A 20331-nucleotide genomic window follows, 5' to 3' on the forward strand; every position below is an offset into this window, starting at 1 on the left:
TCATCGGTGGCATTTGGAGGGCCCACCTTTCCTTGGCCCAAAGGGGGGGGGCTGTTTGAGCAGAAAAGTGCCCCCACTCAATGGCGAGATATTTTAAAACTGCAGGTATATGTTTCAGGTAAGTGTTACTTTTCAAGAATGCAGGTATCCGGGGGTCAGACTAAATGGCCCGGGAGACCCCTTCTGACTGGCTCTGCGTCTACATTTCCATGTATTCGTATCCAGCCTGGCATTATGCACAGGGCACGATCCCAAAGCTGCGTGCCACCCCCAGCCGAATGCCCCCGGCTGCCCGCTCAGATGTGCGCGTCCGGGGGCCCTGCAGGCGCCTGGGCACCCTTAGCGGGGCCAGCTGTGCTTTTCTCCAGGGAGCAGCTGCCGTGTGGGGCAGTCAGAACGGGGCACGTGGCCAGGCCAGGTGGTTTGGCGGCATATGAATCTGAAAAAGAAATAAACAGACAGGCAGGCAGACAAATGAGCATGATCCGAAGGCAAAGGGAGCTTGCTTTCTCCCGCCAAGGCTTTGCCTTTAGACTCCTGCAACTGAATACAGTCTATTTGTTACTGGACTGAGCCAGTCAACAGGCGGGGCAAACCCGGGTGGACCCCAGACCCGAGCCAAAAGGAGCCTGAGACGAGACTTCGAGCCAAAACCAGCTTTATTCTAGTGCACTATAGAATAAAGGGAGATGCAAGGGGACATTCAGCCCAAAGCAGTGACTCCAAAGTTGCACCCCACTACATGCGTTTCATACCCTAGGTAACCGATTAGGTCACCTAATACACATCTAATGCATTGATACATCAACCTATGCACCCCTCCCGGGCTGGAGAAAGAGTCCTTCCTTCTGTCAAGGACCAGACAGTTCCCATGCCTATTTCTTATCTGCTCGAGATTCACACAGGCTCGCCATGTTCTTACTCCCTGCACATGTGCAGCTTTCATGGCGGCTGGAACCAGTTTCCACTGTCCCTTTGATTACCGTATTTGAGGTCAGGCTGACGTGTTCGCTGTGGGTTACACGAAGTTCATTTTGTTAGTATCTGCCCTCCCTTCTGGGACAGTATAACTGTGGTGTTTTTACTATGTGGCCTTCCTCTGGCCAACTACCTTTGGGGCCTTTCTCTGGCCAATTACTTTTGGGGTGCTTTGGGGTGCTGCTAGTGGCAACTTATTGATTAATCGATTGGAAGTGACTAACCAGAACGGCTGCCACATCTTTCAGCGGGTAACAGTCCCACGGGGAATTCTTTGGCTCTTCCTGCTCAAAGGGACCGCGACTCGCGTGCAGCCCCTGTGGGGAGCTGCTGGGGTGGGGCAGAGCAGCGGGGCTGGAGCAGCGGGCTTCCAGCCGAGAGCCGCTGGCCACTTGCCCGGCCTCGAAGCATGATGGGGGCCACATGGCGTGAGAAGTGGCCGCTCTGTTGCGGTCACTCGTTTGCCACGTCGGAGGGTCCGGTCACGGCGACCCACCGTCCTGCCAAGTGCGGTGAGACGCGGCGGCCGGTTCTATGGTTCGCGCAGACCACGAGTGGCTGCCGTGAAGCCGGACCTTGTCCCCGGAGGTTCGAGGGCCCTACAGAGCTGCAGTGCCTCTGGCGCCGCTGCACCGCTCAGAAGGTGGCGGCCCTGGAAGCGCTGGCGCAGTCCCGAACAGGTGCATCGAGCGCATGCCGGCTTCCCCGAGGGCCGTGACGGGGCCCTTGGCAGAAAGACTGGGCTGCGAGGCCGCAACGAGTCAGGAGGGGAATCTCCTAACTGTGAGTGCTTTTTATTTACAGTCAGGGCCCCGAAAGCTCCCTGTCTGCCTCCCAAGACGCAGCACGCTTCCACCCAAGGATAGCAGGGTTCCTCAGCACGGGAGGCAACGCAGAGGGGACGGTCCTTCTCCAAGGGAATGGGGCGGCGAAGGGATGCCGAGCAGCGGCGTGCAGGGGAGGACAGCCGAAAGAGTCCCGCAGGTCGGGGGGGGGGGGGCCCCGGCCGCCCCACCGCCCCCGGGGGGGGGGGGGGGGGGGGGGGGGGGGCCCACGGGGGGGGGGGGGGGGGGGGGGGGGGGGGCGGGGGGCCCAACGCGGGAGGTAGGACCCCCGTGCAGATCAATGTGGGGGCATCCTGGGAACAGGCAACGGCCGTGCAATCCCATCCACTATCGCAAGAGCATCAGAAAAGCCCCGCGGGATCAGGCCCATGGTCCACGCAGGGCCCCTCCAGCAGGATGGGTGCAAGACCTCTGCTGAAGGCGGCGGCCCAGGGCCAGCGAGGCTCGGGGCCACCCATAGCCCCCTCCCCAGTAAGTGTCCAGCCCCCTTTCAGAGCCCTCCAGGTTGGGCATCGCCCCTTCCCAGGGCAGCCAATTCCAACTCTGCCCTGTGTGAAGAATTCCGTCCTTGGAGCGGCCCTCAACCTCACCAGTTGGCCCCGGGTTCAACTTTCACGGGAGAGGGAGAAAAAAATGCCCCCCGCCCACTTCCTTCACACTCTGCATTAATTTGACCCCTTCCCTCCTGCGCCCCCTCCCTCGTCTCTGTTCTAAGCTGAACAGCCCCGGTTGCGGCCCCTGCTCACGGGGACGTTGCCTGGGCCCCCGGATCGCTTTTGTGGCCCTTCTCTGCACTTTCTCTGGCTCACTAAGGGGAATGGAGGGGACGCATCTCGCAGCCCCCCTTCACTGACAGGGTGGCAGGTCCAACGTCCAGGAAAAGGAAGTCCGGCCTGTCGTGGCGGCTGTGAGATTGTTCCAATTACACTGAAGATCGTCCTAAAGCAGAGAGAGCGAGCGGGAGAGAAGAGAGAGTTTAATTTTGCATTGGTGTGATTAGTTATATATTGACATTCATAGAGGCATGAGCCCATCAGGGTAAACTGACTCAATGCTGCGCAAGAGCTGCTAAAAGGCAGAGAAGAACAGTAATTTTAAAAATTAATTTAAAGCAATTTTGGAGAGTGCCCTGGGAAAACAAAAAAATAATTAAGTGCGAGAGATTAATATTCGCAGCCGCTGCCAGACAGTCGCATGCGCACGTCACGAGTGCAGCCCGGTGCGCAGCCGCCCGGGGAGCGGAGTGGCAGCTCGGAGTTCGCTGGAGGGCCCTCCTGGGCCATCTAGTCTGACCCCCAGCTCCAGTCGGCTCTGCTCACGACATGCCCACCATGTGGACATCCAGCCTGTCCTTGGACACTCTCACGGATGGGGCCTCAACCACCTCCCGGGGAAGCCCATTCCAGACCCTGGGGGTCCTACCCATCAGGAAGTCCTTCCTGGCACCCTTTGGCGCACATCCTGCCGTCCCCTGCAGGGGAGAACAGGCCTCTGCCCACCTCCGTGTGACACCCCCTCACATACCTGCATGTCCCTAACAGGTCCCCCCCATCTGCCAGCGCCATTGTGCCAAGACACTGCAGCCCAGACCCCTGAAACCTGGCGAGGATATGAGGGGCCCCGGTGTCCATGTGGCTGAAGCCTCCAGGAACCTTCCAGCTGGGGGCGGGGGCAGGCATGGCCCTACCAGCAATTTGAGGCCAGGGCTGCTGAGCAAGAGGCCGGATGGGGCTCTGCAGCTGCCCCCCCCCCAGACAGGACAGCCCCAGCCCTTGTGGGAATCAGTGAGCGGGCCCTGCCTCCAGGGGCTACGGGGCCCGCCCTGCAGCGCCTGTACCTCCTGGGGTGCCCGCAGGTGCAGCATCACCTGACCCCACACACAGACCCGCTGGCTCAGACCAAGCCCCACCTGGTCCAAGCACACAGGGCAAACCGCGCGCCCCGGGCTCCATCGCGCCGGACGCGCAAGAGGCTCCCGAAAGGAGGGCCGAGCCCGCGATCGGCGAGGGACGTCGTGCGAAGCCGCCCTCCATCCCTGCGGCTTCCCTTGTCCTGTGGGAGCAGAACTTGCTCCAGAAGCACCTCTTCTCATCGCAGCGAAACAGAAGCAGAAATTAAAATGACGGATCCGCCACTTCAGGCCAGCCTCCCATTCCAGCTTTTGAGATGCGTCACAGTTTAGTTTATTTTCTAACAGGGGTTGCCACCTTCTTCGCCGCTGTTTCAAGGTTGACGGTGATTTAAACTTGGTGTATTTTTACAACCGGCACCTAATCCAGGGTATAAATCATCCTGAAGGATACTTTTTTCTGCCTGTCATTTTGCAGGAAGATGCTATTAAAGTGACACCAGGTACAACGTGCAATCCAAAAACAAATTTGCAGCTGATGATTCCGACATGCATTTCCGTTTCATCAGCTGCGGATAGTGTTGGGGGAGGGGAGGGGAGCACAGACCCGGCTGCCGAAATGATAATTGCTTTCTCCTTTATTGAAGAGCGTGTCCGTGTTTTAATCTTTCGCATTAACTGCCTTCGCTTCGGACTGCTCATCCGGCACCCTGCTCTGGAGGTGGCGATCAAGAGGCAATTCCCACACAAGGTCCAAGGGATTGGTTTTCAGTCTGCCCCAGGGCCTCATGCGTCCGACCTGTTTCATGAGACCGCACTGCTCTGGAAGTCATCAGAGAAACAGAGAATAGAAGAGTTGGAAGGGGACAAGGAGGCCATCGAGTCCCACCCCCTGCGGTTGCAGGACACCAGGTCACACCACCCCACTCAGGTGGCTGCCCAGTTTCTCCTCGAATGTCTCCAGGATGGGACAGCCCCCACCTCTCCAGGCAGCCGGTCCCACTGCCTTATTGCTCTGACAGCGAGGAAGCTCTTCCTGATGTCCAGCCTGAGCCTGGGTTGTTGCAGCTTGACTTGATTATTCCGTGTCCTGCACTCTGGTATCAGCAAGAAGAAACATAGGAGAAACAGAGCGAGTCAGACGGGGTCTCCCGGGCCATCTATTCTGACCTCCGGCACCAGCCGGCTCCGCTCACGACATGCCCACCATGTGGACGTCCAGATCTTGAGCTCCCTCTTTGTGGCAGCCTTTGAGGTTCTTACACTGGGATCTCATGCCCCCCCTCCGTCTTCTCTTCCCAAGGCTGAACATGCCCCGTTCTCTGTCTCCCCTCTCAGGACAGTGTCTCCAAACCTTTGATCATTTTGGTTGCCCTCCTCTGGACCCTTTCTAACTTACCTGCATCCTTCTTAAAACTTGGTGCCCAGAACTGGACCCAGGACTCCAGGTGGGGTCTGGCTAGGGAGGAGTATAGAGGAACTGCTGCTTCTCGTAATTTGGAAGTGATACTTCTGTTACTGCATCCCAAAAACATTTGTGACCACAAACACCGCCCGGGAGGCAGGTGAGCAAGCCGGGTGGCGGGCCTTGCTGCTGCAGGTAGGGTTGGCTTGCTTCCCTGCTGCCGCCGCAGCACATGGAGAAATGGCGCTCAGCAGGCCTCCATCCTGTTGCTGGAAGGTGGGGGCGTAGTGGACTGTGTGCCCCACCGGGGCTTGGGAGTCCCTGCCTCACAGCCTAACCTACCTCGCAGGGTTGTTGTGCGGAGAAGCTGGAGCGGGGGAGATTGGGCTCCACATGCCCCTTCTCTGCATTCCTTTTCCAAAGCAATTCCGTGTCTTTTTAAAAATCCAACTGAATAAGAATGGCCGATAAAAATATGGAGGAAATGCTTGGGCAACCGTCGTTTGTTTTCATCGGCGACTTTTCAGCGATTGTGCTTCATGTTGCTCGTCTGCAGGGAAAGAGGAGATGAAATGCCGCCTGGGGATGCATCAATAGGCGAAGCTGGAGAAACACGCAGAAGAACCGCAGCAGCCCTCCGGAGCAGGTGTGCCCAGGCTGGCGCTTCCAGGGAAGCGAGGCGCTTCGGAGGGCAAAAAGGGATGGCAGGAGCCTTGGCTCAAGCCTCGCTGTTAGAAGCTGGGATGGGATCGCGGCAGCACGTTTACGGGTTTGCCAAATGCGCGGGGAGCTGCTGGTGCGTCCACCCGGTTGCCAGCTGCCTCCTCCTGAAGCCCGGCCACTGGGCCCCCGCGCAGGCACACGCAAACGCACTTTGCACGGACACTGCGCCTGCACACCCTGGAGCCGGGCGGGCAGGCAATGAGAGAGAGCGAGAGCCAGGGGGAGCGAGAGAGGCCCTCAGAATAAAGGAGGGCTGTGCCTTTCCGCGTGGCTCTGCTCTGCACGGATCCGCTCCCCGTGGCTGAAGCAGACGAGGAGGTTCCTCCAACAAGGACTGAGAGCACAGATGGCATCAATTTTCCCGCTCAAGTGCCTGTTTGTCGGAAAGCTTTGCCTGCTCCGGTGGCTCTCTGGCCATCAGCCCATGGCTGAATTGGCCGTGCAGCCAAGTTCCCGAAGCAGGCCCCCCGCCGGCCCAGAGCAAGGGTCCTGCAGGGCAGGGGGCTCCCACGGCCCCATAGCATCGCATCCTTGGCGGTGCGGGTGGTGGAGGGGGGAGAGGTCAGAAATGCAGCTGGGCAGCTGGGCCAACGGGAGGCCAGGTGCTCCTAGGGCCGCTGCCACACTTGATGCAGGCTTCAACTTCCGGAGCCGAAAGTGCGTGCGTGCGTGCTAAAACGAACTTCTAAATAAAAGTGAGCGGGGCCTGCGGAGCTGAGGTGCCCGAGCCCCGTTGGCTAGCAGCCAAAGCGCGAATGAGCTGCAGCACGGAATTCAACCAAGGAGCAGGGTACGCTTGCATTATTAGCCTAAGATGAAATCCAGGGTAATTCAATTTATTTTTAACTCCTTCAATTAAGTGGCACAACTGCCCTTCTTCCTGAGAATGCATGCACCAGGCTGATGGCGGAGCCCCGGAAGGGCAGGCCCAGCATCCAGCTCTGCAGCTTCCCTCTCTCTTCCTTCAAGGGCAGACCCGTCCCTGCAGCGTGGCAGGCTGGCGTGGCGACCGCTGCCCACGGCCGGCCACACGCCCCAGCAAAGACAGTGACATGGCTGAAGGCTCCCACCGCTGCCCGGAAGGTCGCCGGCCACCCCGGCCCTCCCCTCCAGAGGCACATTGGCAGAAGGTTGCCCTGCGTGCTTGCTCCCTGTGGCAACCATTTCCCTGAGCGGGTGGCCGTTTGGTGCTCTTAAGAGCCAGGGCAGGGCCCGCAGGGTGGTCTGGACAGATGGGAAAGGCACAGGGAAGGGCAGCTGCTCAGAAGCTGCAGGTCTTGAAGCTGCCGGCTCGGCTGGCACAAGCCCAGACATCCAAGCACTTGTGTTAGAAACAAGAGGTATCACTGCCACTCTGTACGACTCTGGTGTGCCCACAGCTGGAGACTTGTGTTCGGTTCTGGGCCCCTCATTACAGGAAGGATCTAGCCAGGTTGGAGTCAGTGCAGCGCAGGGCCACAAGGCTGCTGGCCGGTTTGCAGGGGATGGGGAACGAGGCGAGGCTGAGGGAACTGGTTCTCTTCAGCCTGGAGGAGACTCGGGGGGATCTGTTGGCGACATGCAGGTATGTGAGGGGGTGTCACACGGAGGTGGGCAGAGACCTGTTCTCCCCTGCAGAGGAAGGCAGGACGCGCTCCAACGGAGCAAAGCTCAGGGAGCCCAGGTTCCATTTGGATGCCAGGAAGCACTTCCTGACAGTTGGGACCCCGAGGGTGTGGAATGGGCTTCCACGGGGGGTCGTTGAGGCCCCATCGGTGCGGGTGTTCAAGGATAGGCTGGACGTGCACATGGTGGGCATGTCCTGAGCGGAGCTCCTTGGAGCTGGGGGTCAGACTAGATGGCCCCGGAGATCCCTTCTGACTCGCTCTATTGCTGTGTTTCCGTTTCTTGGACAGGCTTGGGAGGGCCTTCTAGGTGGCTGCCCCCTGCTGTGGGACTGCGGGCCCCCCTGCTGAGGGCACCCCCTCTGTTGCCCGTCCTCCTCGCCGCTCAGCCTCGGCTCTTCCGCCCCTCCTCACGAAGGCTGTGGAGCTCATTTTTGCAGGCGTTTCTTCGGCCACCCGGCAGTGTCCCTTGGGCGCTTGCTCGCTCGTTTGCGAGCTGCTTTTGCACCCTGGACCCTGCCGGACAGAGGCAATCAACCCTTTGAGTGCCCCCTCTCTCGGTGCAGCCCCTTCTCCCCGGGGGCCGGCAATTGCCCCTTTGGGATGGCATGGCAGGTGCTCAGCCGGAGAGGAGGCCGCTTCCCAGACACGCACCCGCAGGCACATGCGCCAGAGGGGTCGGCACAGGCCCGGAACACCCTCTGGGAAGGCGGCTTTCGTGCGGGAGGGCCGTGGCGGCTGCCGAGGGCGCGCAAGATGCGCCACCGCCAGTATGTCGCTCACCGCATCACAGTCCCCCCTCCCTTTCCCCTCAGTCAAGCTGCACATTTGAAAATGTTGTTCTTGCAGGCAATTAAGGCACTGGAGTGGCAAACACAAGCAGCATCCGCAGGCGCCCGCTGAGAGCTGAGGGTCCCCCGCGATTTGCCACCGCGCTCTTGCTGCTCGAGCAAAAATCATTCCCTCTCTCGTTCACAAGTGTTTCCTGAGCACCTGACAATCTGCAGTAACTCATCCAGCATCCTGCTGGTGGGGGAGGTTGTCGCCCGCTTGAAGGTTATTCCTCACTTGCCATGAATGACACGCTGTGTGCCTTTGCAGAGGCGGGTTGACAAGCAAGTTCAGGCTTCCCCCCCTCCCCCCCCCCCCGCCACTTTCTCGCTGCACCCACTAGGAGCTGCTCCCCAATGCGCCAAGCGAAAGCAGCACATACAGGACTGGTTTTCATCATGGGTAAAGCGATGGCAGAGACCCACCTCTCCTCTCCATCAGGCGTGGCCTTTACCTGGACCACCCAGGGGCCGCAAGGGCAGAGGCGGCAGCGAGAGGGTTGGGGGAGGAGCCAGGAGAGCTGGGTCCATCCGGCCACGGAGCTCCTTGGGTGCCTTTGGGCCAGTGACTCCCTCGCTGCCCAGCCAACCTCACAGGGTCGCTGTTGTGACAGCAGATGGAGCGACACAAACCGCTGGAGAAACAGCCCTGACCTTCAGGGCCCACAGTCCTGGGCTAGCTGGACTGCGGTCTGATCCCGTGCAGGGCAGCTTCCGATGCTGCTCTTGTTGGTGCCACCAAAAAGTCTAAAGCATCCGACATTCTCACCTGAAATGATGGCTCAGGAAACGGCCGGGGGGTGAGGGGGGGGCAAGAGAACAAGGGAGCAGGTGAGTCCGTGGCACGTGCCCGATTGCAGGGAAAATTCGGCTAAACCCTGGCAGAAAAGGGTTGCTTGTGTGTCTTCGTGTCATAAAATACCGGCACCCCTTTCTCAGGAGGCACCCCAAACAATTCCCAGCCGGGTCGCTTTTTGGCATTTGCTGTTACTTGAAGAAGTGGGACCTGATGGCTCCCCAAGAAGCTGCCAGGGCTGCTGTTCTGCTGATCAGGAAGAACTGATAAGGGCTGCGGGTGGCGCGGTGGTTTAAACCTCTGTGCTGCTGGGCTGGTTGATCGGAAGGTCGCCCGTTCGAGTCCCCACAATGGGGTGAGTTCCCGTTGCTCCGTCCCAGCTCCCGCCAGCCTTGCAGTTCAAAAATGCAAGTAGATGAAAAGGTACCACTTTGGTGGGCAGGTAACAGCATCTCGGTGTTTAGTCACGCCAGCCACATGACCGTGGAGACCGGCTGCGGACAAACGCTGGCTCCCCCGGCTAGGAAACGGAGATGAGCACCGCCACCAAGAGTCAGGCATGACTGGACCTAACGTCAAGGGGAAACCTTTACCTTTTAAGAACTGATCTGCCTGCCTGGTGAACAGCATTGCAATCACCCTCATTTGCATGCCAAGACCCACCATAATCCCTGTGCCTCAGTGGTCTTTGTGTTAATCTCCTGAAATCAAATGGCATTGCATTGCGCCCCCTCTGCAGACCCCTCACCTTCTTCTGACTGTGTTCCCCTTATTTCGTCATCAGCTGCCCAGCTGCTGGGCCCATGTGATTCAGAAGCTATAAAACACTCTGTGCATGCTCTAAAAGCTTGCAGTTGGTGGGGAGAACCACGGCCTGTGAGCACACTGTTGCAAGCCTCTGCGGGGGTCCCGGGGGATGCCTGGGAGTGGCATGCACTGCTGAGGCTCCAGGCGAAGGGGGCCTTTCCTGACTGGGGCTGCCCATCCTTGTTGCAGCTGTCATTGGGGCCTCCCGACAGTTTAGCCCATGGGTCCTCAAACTACAGCCCACGGGCCGGATCCGGCTCACCAGGCCCATTTATCTGGCCCCCCTCAGAGGTTTTGGAGTTGCTGCGTGGAGATCTTTTTGGACTTGCCCGGAGAAAACGATCTCCGTGAGTGCCCGCCACTGCCTTGCCTCGCCGCGTGCGCGCCCCCACCCCCTCACCGGCCTGCACCCATCGCCGGAACCTTTCAACTGGCCCCCTGCCAATAAAGTTTGAGGACCCCTGGTTTAGCCCACAGCTTCCCAGACCAGAACTCTCGCTCTGAGCCGAGCCGGCAGCATCGCGCCCAGAACAGCTCCCGCGGTGCATCCTGGGGGAGAGGTGACCGCAACAGCCTCGGACGGACGGGAGCTGGCACGCAGCAGGCCTGGGGAGCTAAAAGGGTGTTCGCCCCCTTCTCTGCGAGCAACGGCTGCGTACTTTCACGGAATGATCTCACCTCAATCACGCCTTGCCAAAACGGAGGCCAGATAAAAGAGCAGAGCTTTATCTCAAAATGCAGACAACAAAAATGCTCAGATAAGAGTAAGAACTTGTTTACTTCCAGTGGGTTTCTTCTCTCGGAAAGAAGAACGGATGCCCTTTCATGGATACGGATTTGCATGTGGTATCTGCAATATTCGTCGCAGCAACAGAAAACTGCCTCATTCCAGCAGGAGGCCTGAACTTTATTTCAACTTCTGGATGTACTCGGGGGCATCAGGGCTCAGCATAGCTGCACAGTGGAAAGGAAGGTTTCCTTTGGATTTTGAGAGCATTTCCCTTTTCATTGGGCTGGATCAGGGGTAAGACTCCTTCTCATACAAATACAGAAATGCCTTCACGCGTGCCCACATACCGCAGCTGAGTTTCAAATATATGCTTACAAACCTCTTTGTATAGCTGAAGCAAGCCCTAAAACAGATTAAGAAGGTGGGGTTGCTGATTCAGGGCCCATGCCACTGTGTGGAATGAGCTGTCGCTACCAGCGGGCAAATTCTGCACTTTCGCGTTCCGACACAATGTTTGAATCTTAAGTCATTTTCCTCCTGAATATAAAGAACGCGCTGAATTTTGTGAACTTCTGGTTTTGAAAGCCCTGAAACTAAGCTCTCCTCCAGTCCAATGCAAAAGCTGCAGTTGCTCCCATCGTGGAAAGGGCCCCTTTAGTCTGCCTGCCGTGGGTTTCTCAGAGATGTTAAAGCAAGCCCTCCCAGAAGAAAAGAGGGGCGACCCAGACTCTGCAGAGCCAAGCACTCGGAACCTGGGCCTGCATGGACAGATCTGGAGGCCTTGGTTTCTCCTCCGTTTGTCCGAAATATGGAGATTTTTGTGAATTCTGGTAAGTCCTTATGCAAACCAAACTAAAATGAAATACTTACCCATCCTCACCTTAGGAGGGGTAAACAGAGCTTTTGGGCTGCCTGGGGATGGTCCCAGGTTCAGATCTTTGCCTTGTTACCGTCCAGCCACAGTCCTGCTGTGGCGCCTCCTTCCTTCAGCTTCACCGGGAGTCATTTCCAGCCAGGGCTGCTCTCCGCCAGTGGAATGGCAGCATCCACACATCTTAAATCAGCCCTGTGTCTTCTGCCAATTCTCACTCCTTCCTCTGATTCAAATCTTACGGAATGTTCTGTGTGCAGGTTGACTAAATAGGGCAATAAAATGCAGCTTTGTCTGACTCCTTTGACTCAGGGCATCCCTTCTGTTTCTCCTTACGACTCTGGTGCACCTGCAACTGGAGTATTGTGCTCAGTTCTGGGGCCCTCATTACAGGAGGGATATAGCCAGGTTGAAGTCAGTGCAGCGCAGGGCCACAAGGTTGGTGGCCGGTCTGCAGGGGAAGCCGTATGAGGCGAGATTGAGAGAATGGGGCCTTTTCAGCCTATAGAAGTGGAGACTCCAAAGGGATCTGTTAGCAACATATAGGTATGTGAGGGGATGTCACACGGAGGTGGGGAGAGACCTGTTCTCCCCTGCAGAGGAAGGCAGGATGCATGCAAATGGAGTCAAGCTCAGGGAACCAAGGTTCAATTGGGGTGCCAGGAAGCACTTCCTGCCGGTTAGGACCTCGAGGGTGTGGAATGGGCTTCCCCGGGAGGCGGTTGAGGCCCCATCAATGAGGGTGCTCAAGGATAGGCTGAACAGGCACATGGTGGGCATGTGAGTGGAGCCGGCTGGAGCCGGGGGTCAGACTAGATGGCCCTGGAGACCCCTTCTGACTCGCTCTGTTGCTGTGTTTCTGTTTCTTGGAGAGGCTTGGGAGGGCCTTCTAGGTGGCTGCCCCCTGCTGTGGGACTGCGGGCCCCCCTGCTGAGGGCACCCCCTCTTTTGCCCGTCCTCCAGTTGTAAGGCCTGTGACTGGGTGCAGCTGTCATGTTCCAACGGCATGCAGGTGCCGCCTCCATTTTCCGGGTGTCTGTGTGCTGCCTCAACTTCCATGTTTTCATAGAAAGAGGGGTGCAAATGAAGGGATCCTCACTGGGGTGTGGGGCAGTTTCCTCTGGGGTGTGAGGCAGATTCTAGAGGCCAAGTGGGTGAGCGGAAGACAAGGTGTCGTGGGTGCACCTGCTTTCTGGGTGAAGGAGCAGCGATTCCCCCGGAAGCAGAGAAGGGAAGGAGTGAGGAAGACCCCACCTCTACCCCATTTTCCGGGCTTTAGCCTGGATCCAAGTGCCCCCCCCCCCCATGCCAGAACAGCGCTGGAGGAGGATGGGCAGGAAGCAGCAGAGACTGGGGCTCCCGTGTTGGGGGGGGGGGGGTTGCTCGAAAGCCACTCTGGCATCACTCCCACTGACAAAGTGCTCCCTGGAGCCGACCCCCCTCGCACCCCCTAATGCTGCTTCAGCACCACAGAGGCCGCCTCGGCAGACCAGGCTGTGGCCTCAAGGGGCTCCCCTGCCCCGCTACGCCCCCAGCCGCCTGTGGGCAGGGCCTCCGAACTTTGCGCTTGCCCTCTTTCCGAAATCGCCGTTCCTGGCAGATCCCTCCATTGCCCGTGGAACTCTGCAGACACGGCCTGGTTTTTGTCCCAAATAACTTTGCTTTCTGCTGAAGCCCAAATCTCCACTGGCTTCAGTGGGCTCGGAAGAAACACTGCAGCTCGGAGACTGCGGCGTTTCCACCTGATTAGGCAGCAGGCGCAATTAGCGAAACGCTCGTGCGGCTTTGCTTGGGTGCCCCTTTCCAAGGATGCCGAGCTGAGGCTCCGAGAAGGAAGTCAGGCTCTCCGAGGCACCTGCCTCTCCTGGCAGCCGGCTTGAACGCCTTGTTCATGGCCTGTTTTCCCCCAGAAGCGATTACACGGGGGAAAGGAAGGGGCACAGCTCCCCTCCGGTGTGGGACGGCAGGGGGACGATGCCACGGCGGCAGGATGGCTATTTTGGGGAGGAGAGGGGGAAGAGAGGGTGCCCCCTCAAAGAGAGGGTGCAGCAGAACACTTACAGCTGGCCGAGGGGATGCCGCCCTCATTCCTCCGCAACGAGACGAGGCAAGGCAGTCGTGGACGATGTTTTCCGTTTCCAGCCCGCTGCTGGCTGCAGCCTCCGGGGACTCTGCCGGTGCAGACCAGGCTGCGGGGTTGGGGGCCCCAAGGGGCCGGAGAGGCGCTGGAGTCAAAAGCAAAGGAAAGGCAGTGGGAACAACCACCTGCCTCCCCACTAGAAGAGCCTGGAAGGGGAAGGAGGGAGGTGGGCCGGATCCGCCAGGGCGGAGGGGAGGGCAACCGAGGAGGGGCACGCGAAGTGAGGGCATCGCCTCTGAGCCCTGGGCACCGGGGGGGAGCAACTCCTGTGCTGGCCCACCCAGGCGCCCCTGGCCAGCACTCGGGGCACCAGCACCCGCCAGCTGCTGGCATGTAAAGGGAGCGGCCTCTGGCACTTGGGGGGCGGGACCAGCCGCCATGGGGCCTCCCCCTTCCCGAGCCTCTCTCATGGGTGGGCCTGGCCCGTTTTGCGGCAGCCAAGCCACCGCTCAGTCAGATGCTGGGTTTGCTGAGCCGTGGAAGCCCCGGGGACGGGGAGCGGAGCCTACAGTGCCGGGACGGGAAGGGAAGGAGCCCCTCCGCTGGCAGTGGGTGCACGCTGGGCAGGCGGGACCCAGGCCGCTCTCCTGGAAAGAATCCTGCCGGAAACTCTAGGAAGCGGCTGCTGCCAGCCTGTGCAGGCAACACCGAGATGGACCGGGCTGGGCCTTCTGCGCCGGCTCGCTTTTTAAATAGATTTTTTCATGGCAACAGCTGTTAATGGTCGTCTCACCTACTCCTGGCTCTTTATGTTTCTGACCTTTTCAGAAGAATATTTTATGCCATTTTCTATACTTACCCATGTGTTCTACGATGGCTAGTGCCTTGAATTTTCAGGACATGGATTTGTTTTATTAAACCAGCTTGTTTCCCTGAAAGAACCAGCTGGAACTGGGGACCTTCCATCTCGCTGGGGCCTCAGGAGAACAGCCGTGGTGGAACTGCTGGTGGGAAGGGAGCACAGAGGGGAAATCTGCAGCCCCCGAAGGGAGCAGCTGCCTCCACTGCCCCCCGGCATGTTTCAGGGTATTTCCAGGAGACGTTCAGCTGGGACCGTGCCCGACAGGGACACCTAGCAGAGAGGCGGGAGCTGAAGCAGCGCTGGCAATGAGGCTGCGGGGCAAAGAGCCGCCCCTGGGAGACCGGCGGGGGGGGGGGTCCTCTCCTGCCTTCAATCTGCTCAGCACAGAGGAGCCCCTGCCTTTTCATTAAGGGAGCATCCAGCAGCCTTTGAAATCATGAGTGGGCATCCCACCCCCTCCCTCGTCTGGTCCTCCTTTGACTATGGAAACAGAGAAACAGCGCGAGTCAGAAGGGACCTCCCAGGCCATCTAGTCTGACCTCTGGCACCTGCCAACTCCGCTCACAACACGCCCACCATGCACATGTTCAGCCTATCCTTGAACACCCACACCGATGGGGCCTCAACCACCTCCCATGGAAGCCCATTCCACACCCTCAGGGTCCCGACTGTCAGGAAGTGCTTCCTGGCATCCGAATGGAACCTTGGCTCCCTGAGCTTTGCTCCGTCGGAGCACGTCCTGCCTTCCACTGCAGGGGAGAACAGGTCTCTGCCCACCTCCGTGTGACACCCCTCACATACCTGCATGTCGCCCACAGATCCCGTCTGAGTCTCCCCTTCTCCAGGCTGAAGAGACCCAGTTCCCTCAGTCTTGCCTCATACGGCATCCCCTGCAAACCAGCCACCAACCTTGTGGCCCTGTTCTGCACTGACTCCAACCTGGCTATATCCCTCCTGTAATGAGGGGCCCAGAACTGAGCACAATACTCCAGTTGCGGGCGCACCAGAGTCATGTAGAGTGGCAGTAACACCTCTCTCGATCCAGAAGCCACACTTCTGGCTATGCAGCCAAGGGTGGCGTTCACCCTCTTGGCCACCGCATCACACAGATGACTCATGTTCAGCCTGCAGTCAACCTGCACCCCGAGGTCCCTTTCACAAGTGCTGCTCTCCAGCCACTTGTCCCCTAACCTGTACTTATGACACCCACTCCTATGCCCCAAGTGCAAGACCTGGCACTCATCCACATTGAATGCCATCCTGTTGTCTCCTGCCCACTTCCATAGTCTGTCCGGATCCTTCTGGATCCGGAGTACCTGCTCCTCAGTTGTGGCCACTGCTCCACTATGTCAAGGAAGAGCCAAGGAAACGGAAGGAGCTGCTTCAGCGTCTGCACCATCCCGGCACCTACGATCAGAGCACCCAGAAGCTTCCAGTCCAAGCCCAAGCACCCCCCCCCCGCCCTGTCGCTTCGGGGTGCTTTGACCCACAGTTCTGCCAGGGTTACAGGGACCATTCCCATGAACGCTTCCCAGCGTCGGTGCCAGTTCTTGCAAGGAGCCTGCAGTGGCTCACACGGTTGTCCTCCTCTCTGTTTTACCCTCACAACAACAGCCCTACAGGGCTAGGCGGAGAGCTAGGAGGGCTAGGCGGAGAGGAGGGCTAGGCGGAGAGGCCACGGCTGGCCCCAGGTCACCCAGGGAGCCTCATGCCCAGGGCAGACTCGCACTCGCCCCCTCCCAGCCGCCCCCACAGCACGCTGGCCATGCCCGAGCCCTGCCCCGCCCCGGGAGAGGCTTCCCCCCATCCTGCCCCGCTGGCCCCGGGCCCTCCAGCAGGAAGGAAGGGGCACGCGAGGGCCTCGTGGACGGCTGGGCTGGGGCGCCTCACGGGCTGCTCCTCGGTTCCCGCCCTGGGCTCTGCCGGCATGGAGGCTTACCCCAAAATGGCCGTGGGATTGCCATCTCCTTCCTTGGAGAGCTGGGGGCCCCCTCGGGTCTCCGGGTGAGCAGAGAGAGAGTCGGAGCGAGGCGTGGGGCATGCGTTCCGCAGCACGCAGATGGCGGACTTGAGGAAGTCCCCCGCAGGGCAGCGCTGCACAGGAGTTTGCGCTTGACACCCCGCAACGACCTCCCTCCCTTTTGAACGCAGCCAAATTCACCCTCCATGCCAAATCTGCATTTTTAATTTTGACTTACGAGTATTATTATTATTATCATAACATTTCTATGCCGCCCCTTGCCGAAGCCTCGGGGTGGCTTACAACACAATAAGATACATTGAAATACAATAGAACATAATAAATTACCACTAAATACAAAAATACAAAAAATACACTGAGATACAATAATATAAAATTAAAATTAACAGTATAAAATAAGTAAATAAAGAATATAGGGGGAGAAAAGAGAAGGAAGAAGAAGTTGCCCTGGCCAGATCATATATTTTAACAATTAAAATGATGTTTAAATAAAAAGGTCTTTACCTGGCGCCGAAAAACCAGTAACGACGGTGCCAGGCGGACCTCTTTGGGGAGTGAATTCCATAGGTTGGGCGCCACCGCAGAGAAAGCCCTCCTCCGGGTACTTACTCTCCTAATTTCTTTCATGGAGGGTTCCTGGAGAAGGGACTCTCCCGCAGATCTCAAAGGGCGGTCGGGCATATACGGACGTAAGCGCTCGTTCAGGTAGCCAGGACCCAAGCCGTTTAGGGCTTTATAGGTCATCACCAACACCTTGAATTGGGCCCGGGCTTCAATGGGAAGCCAGTGAAGCTGACGGAGGACTGGAGTCATGTGAGCATAACGCCCCGTCCCCGTCAGCAACCTGGCAGCTCTATTTTGCACCAATTGAAGTGTTCGGACCGTCTTCAGGGGAAAACCCACGTAAAGCGCGTTACAGAAGTCTAGGCGGGAAGTCACCAGCGCGTGTGTCACCATCGCCAGGCAGTCGTACTCCAGGTAGGGGCGCAGCTGATTAATCAGCCGAAGCTGAAGGAAAGCGCTCCTTGCCACCGCTGTCACCTGAGCTTCCAAAGAAAGCTCCGGGTCGAGGAGTACTCCTAAGCTGCGGACCTTGTCCCTAAGAGGGAGTGTTGCACCATTCAGGACCAGGTCAAATCCACCCCCTCCGAAGCCCGATCCGCCAACCAACAGGACCTCCGTCTTGTCTGGATTTAGTTTCAGTTTATTGGCCCTCATCCATTCCATTACCTCGGCCAAGCACCAGTTCAGCACAGCCACTGCCTCACCTGGATTAGTGGAAAACAAGAGGTAGAGCTGGGTATCATCAGCGTATTGATGATTCCGCAGCCTACACCTCCTGATGACCTCTCCCAGCGGTTTCATATAGATGTTAAATAGCAGAGGGGATAGAATGGAGCCCTGTGGAACTCCATGGCATAGCTGCCATGGCGCAGAGCCATAGTCCCCCAGCACCACCTTCTGGAATCGGCCATTGAGATAGGAGCAGAACCGCTGCCAAGCAGTGCCTCCGACCCCCAATCCCGCTAGCCTATCCAGAAGGATACCATGGTCGATGGTATCGAAAGCCACTGAGAGGTCCAGAAGAACCAACAGGGACGCACTCCCCCTGTCCTTCTCTCTGCACAGGTTATCGTACAGGGCGACCAAGGCTGATTCAGTACTGTACCCGGATCTGAAGCCGGACTGAAAAGGATCCAGATAATCAGTTTCATCCAAGAGTGCTTGGAGTTGTCCCACCACCACTCGCTCCAACACCTTGCCCAGAAACGGGATGTTGGCCACAGGTCTATAGTTAGTGGCCATCTCTGGATCCAGTGACGCTTTCTTCAGGACCGGTCGTATTACCGCCTCCTTTAAAGGGGCAGGCACCCGACCCTCCCTCAGAGAAGCGTTAACCACTTCCAAGATCCAGGTCCCAATCCCGTGCTTGGAGTTATTTATTAACCAAGACGGGCAAGGATCCAATAGGCAAGTGGTGGGACGTACTCGTCCAAGCACCTTGTCCACATCATCGGGCCGCAATAATTGAAATTCCTCCAACAATTTTGGACCAGACGGTAGCATTGGCGTCTCCCCAGAGACCTCTGATTCATTAGTGGAGTCCAGCTCATGACGAATCTGAGCGATTTTCTCCCTGAAATGCCTGGCAAAGTCGTCACAGCGGGCCTTTGAGGGTGGCATCGGATCTTCCTTAGGACCCGGGCGAACCAGGCCTTGTACCACTCGAAAAAGCTCCACCAGGCGGCATTGTGAGGAGGAAATGGAAGCGGAAAAAAACTTCTTTTTTGCTGCCTTCATCGCCACAGCATAGGCCCGATAGTGGGCTCTCAAGTGTGTTCGGTCAGATTCATCCTGTGATTTCCTCCGCCTGCGCTCTAGTTGTCTCCAAACTCGCTTCATTGCCCACAATTCAGGTGTATACCAAGGGGAAGAGCGGACTCTGCCCGGTGGGAGAGGACGCTTAGGAGTGATCGTGTCCACAGCCCTGGTCATCTCTCCGTTCCACAGTTCGACCAGAGCCTCGGCAGGAGCACCAGTCTTGTCAGCCGGAAACTCCCCCAGGGCCTTCAGGAATCCATCCAGCTCCGGGGGCGGGTCCATACAATCGGGTCTGCACTCTTATATAGGGAGAGGCCGCTCTCGAGCACAAACCTCACCAGGAGGTGATCTGACCATGACAGGGGAGTCAAACATAAGTTCCTCACCCTCAGGTCATCCTCTTCCTGCCCCGTCGAGAAAACCAGGTCCAGAGTGTGTCCACGTTCATGGGTCGGGCCAATGACGTGTTGAGACAGCCCCATGGCTGTTATAGAGACCATGAAGTCCTGAGCTGCCCCGGTCAGTCCAGACTCGGCATGGAGATTGAAGTCCCCCAGGACCAACATCCTGGGGGTCCTCAACACCAGGTCCGAGACGGTCTCTGTCAGCTCAGACAGGGAGACTGCTGGGCAGAAGGGTGCACGGTACACCAACAGAATCCCCAATCTGTCTCGGTCGCCCAACACCAAGTAGAGACACTCCAGCCCAGGTCTCGAAGGGACCGGAAGACCTGTGAGAGAGATGGAGGCTCGGTAAACCAACGCGACTCCCCCTCCCCTCCCTTCTGGGCGTGAACAGTGTTGAACCAGATACCCGGGCGGGCACAATTGGGAGAGGGCAACATCCCCTCCCTCTCCCGCCCAGGTCTCCGTTATGCAAGCCAGGTCGGCCCCCTCATCCACAATCAAGTCATGGATGAGGGAAGATTTATTGTTGACTGACCTGGCATTGAGCAGCAGCACCGTCAGGCCCGAGGGCTGGTTGACAAGGCTACCTGGCGCCCTCTGGTTGGGGGCAGGACCAGAAGGAGGGACAGGTGTCAGCCTTCTATGTGGACACATTAGGCCCCTATTGTTGTAACGACCATTGCCCGTGACCACGCCAATAGCAGCCCCTGTGGGTTCCCCCGGATATATAAACGTCGACATGGCCAGGGATGACTCAAAGCACTGATTAAAGCAGGGTAAAATTATAAAGCAGTTCGAAAGAGGAGAAAAAAGAACGATAAAAAGAAAAAAAAAATCCTTCCCCTTCCCTAAGATTCAGCGGTAGGCAGGCCTATTTCAACAAGAGTCCTTGGCCAGCCCAGCCCCCCTCTCGTCCCCCGAATGGCTCCCAAACGGCAGCAACCCCTTTGGCCGCCGCCCCGAGGCCGCCTGCTGCGGCCCCGGCCGCTGCTTTGTGGCCGTAGGGCACCTCCGAGTCCCGCCCCGTCGTGCACCGTGCGCGCCCGATCACCTGGGCCGGTGGGGAATGTGCTCCGGCACCGCGTGCGCCTGCGCTGGCCGCTGGAGCTGGCTTTCGTCGACGTCGTAGCATCGTGCGTCTGCTTGCATCTGCTTGCACACGCGGCGGCTCTTTCCTCCAGCGTGATGGAGTGGCGTGCTGCTGGAGGTGGGCGGAAGTCTTTCTTGCAGTGCGGGATCAG

The sequence above is a fragment of the Varanus komodoensis genome, unplaced genomic scaffold (genome assembly GCF_004798865.1).
Source record: "Varanus komodoensis strain SLA01 unplaced genomic scaffold, ASM479886v1 scaffold3, whole genome shotgun sequence".
Taxonomy (NCBI): Eukaryota; Metazoa; Chordata; class Lepidosauria; order Squamata; family Varanidae; genus Varanus; species Varanus komodoensis.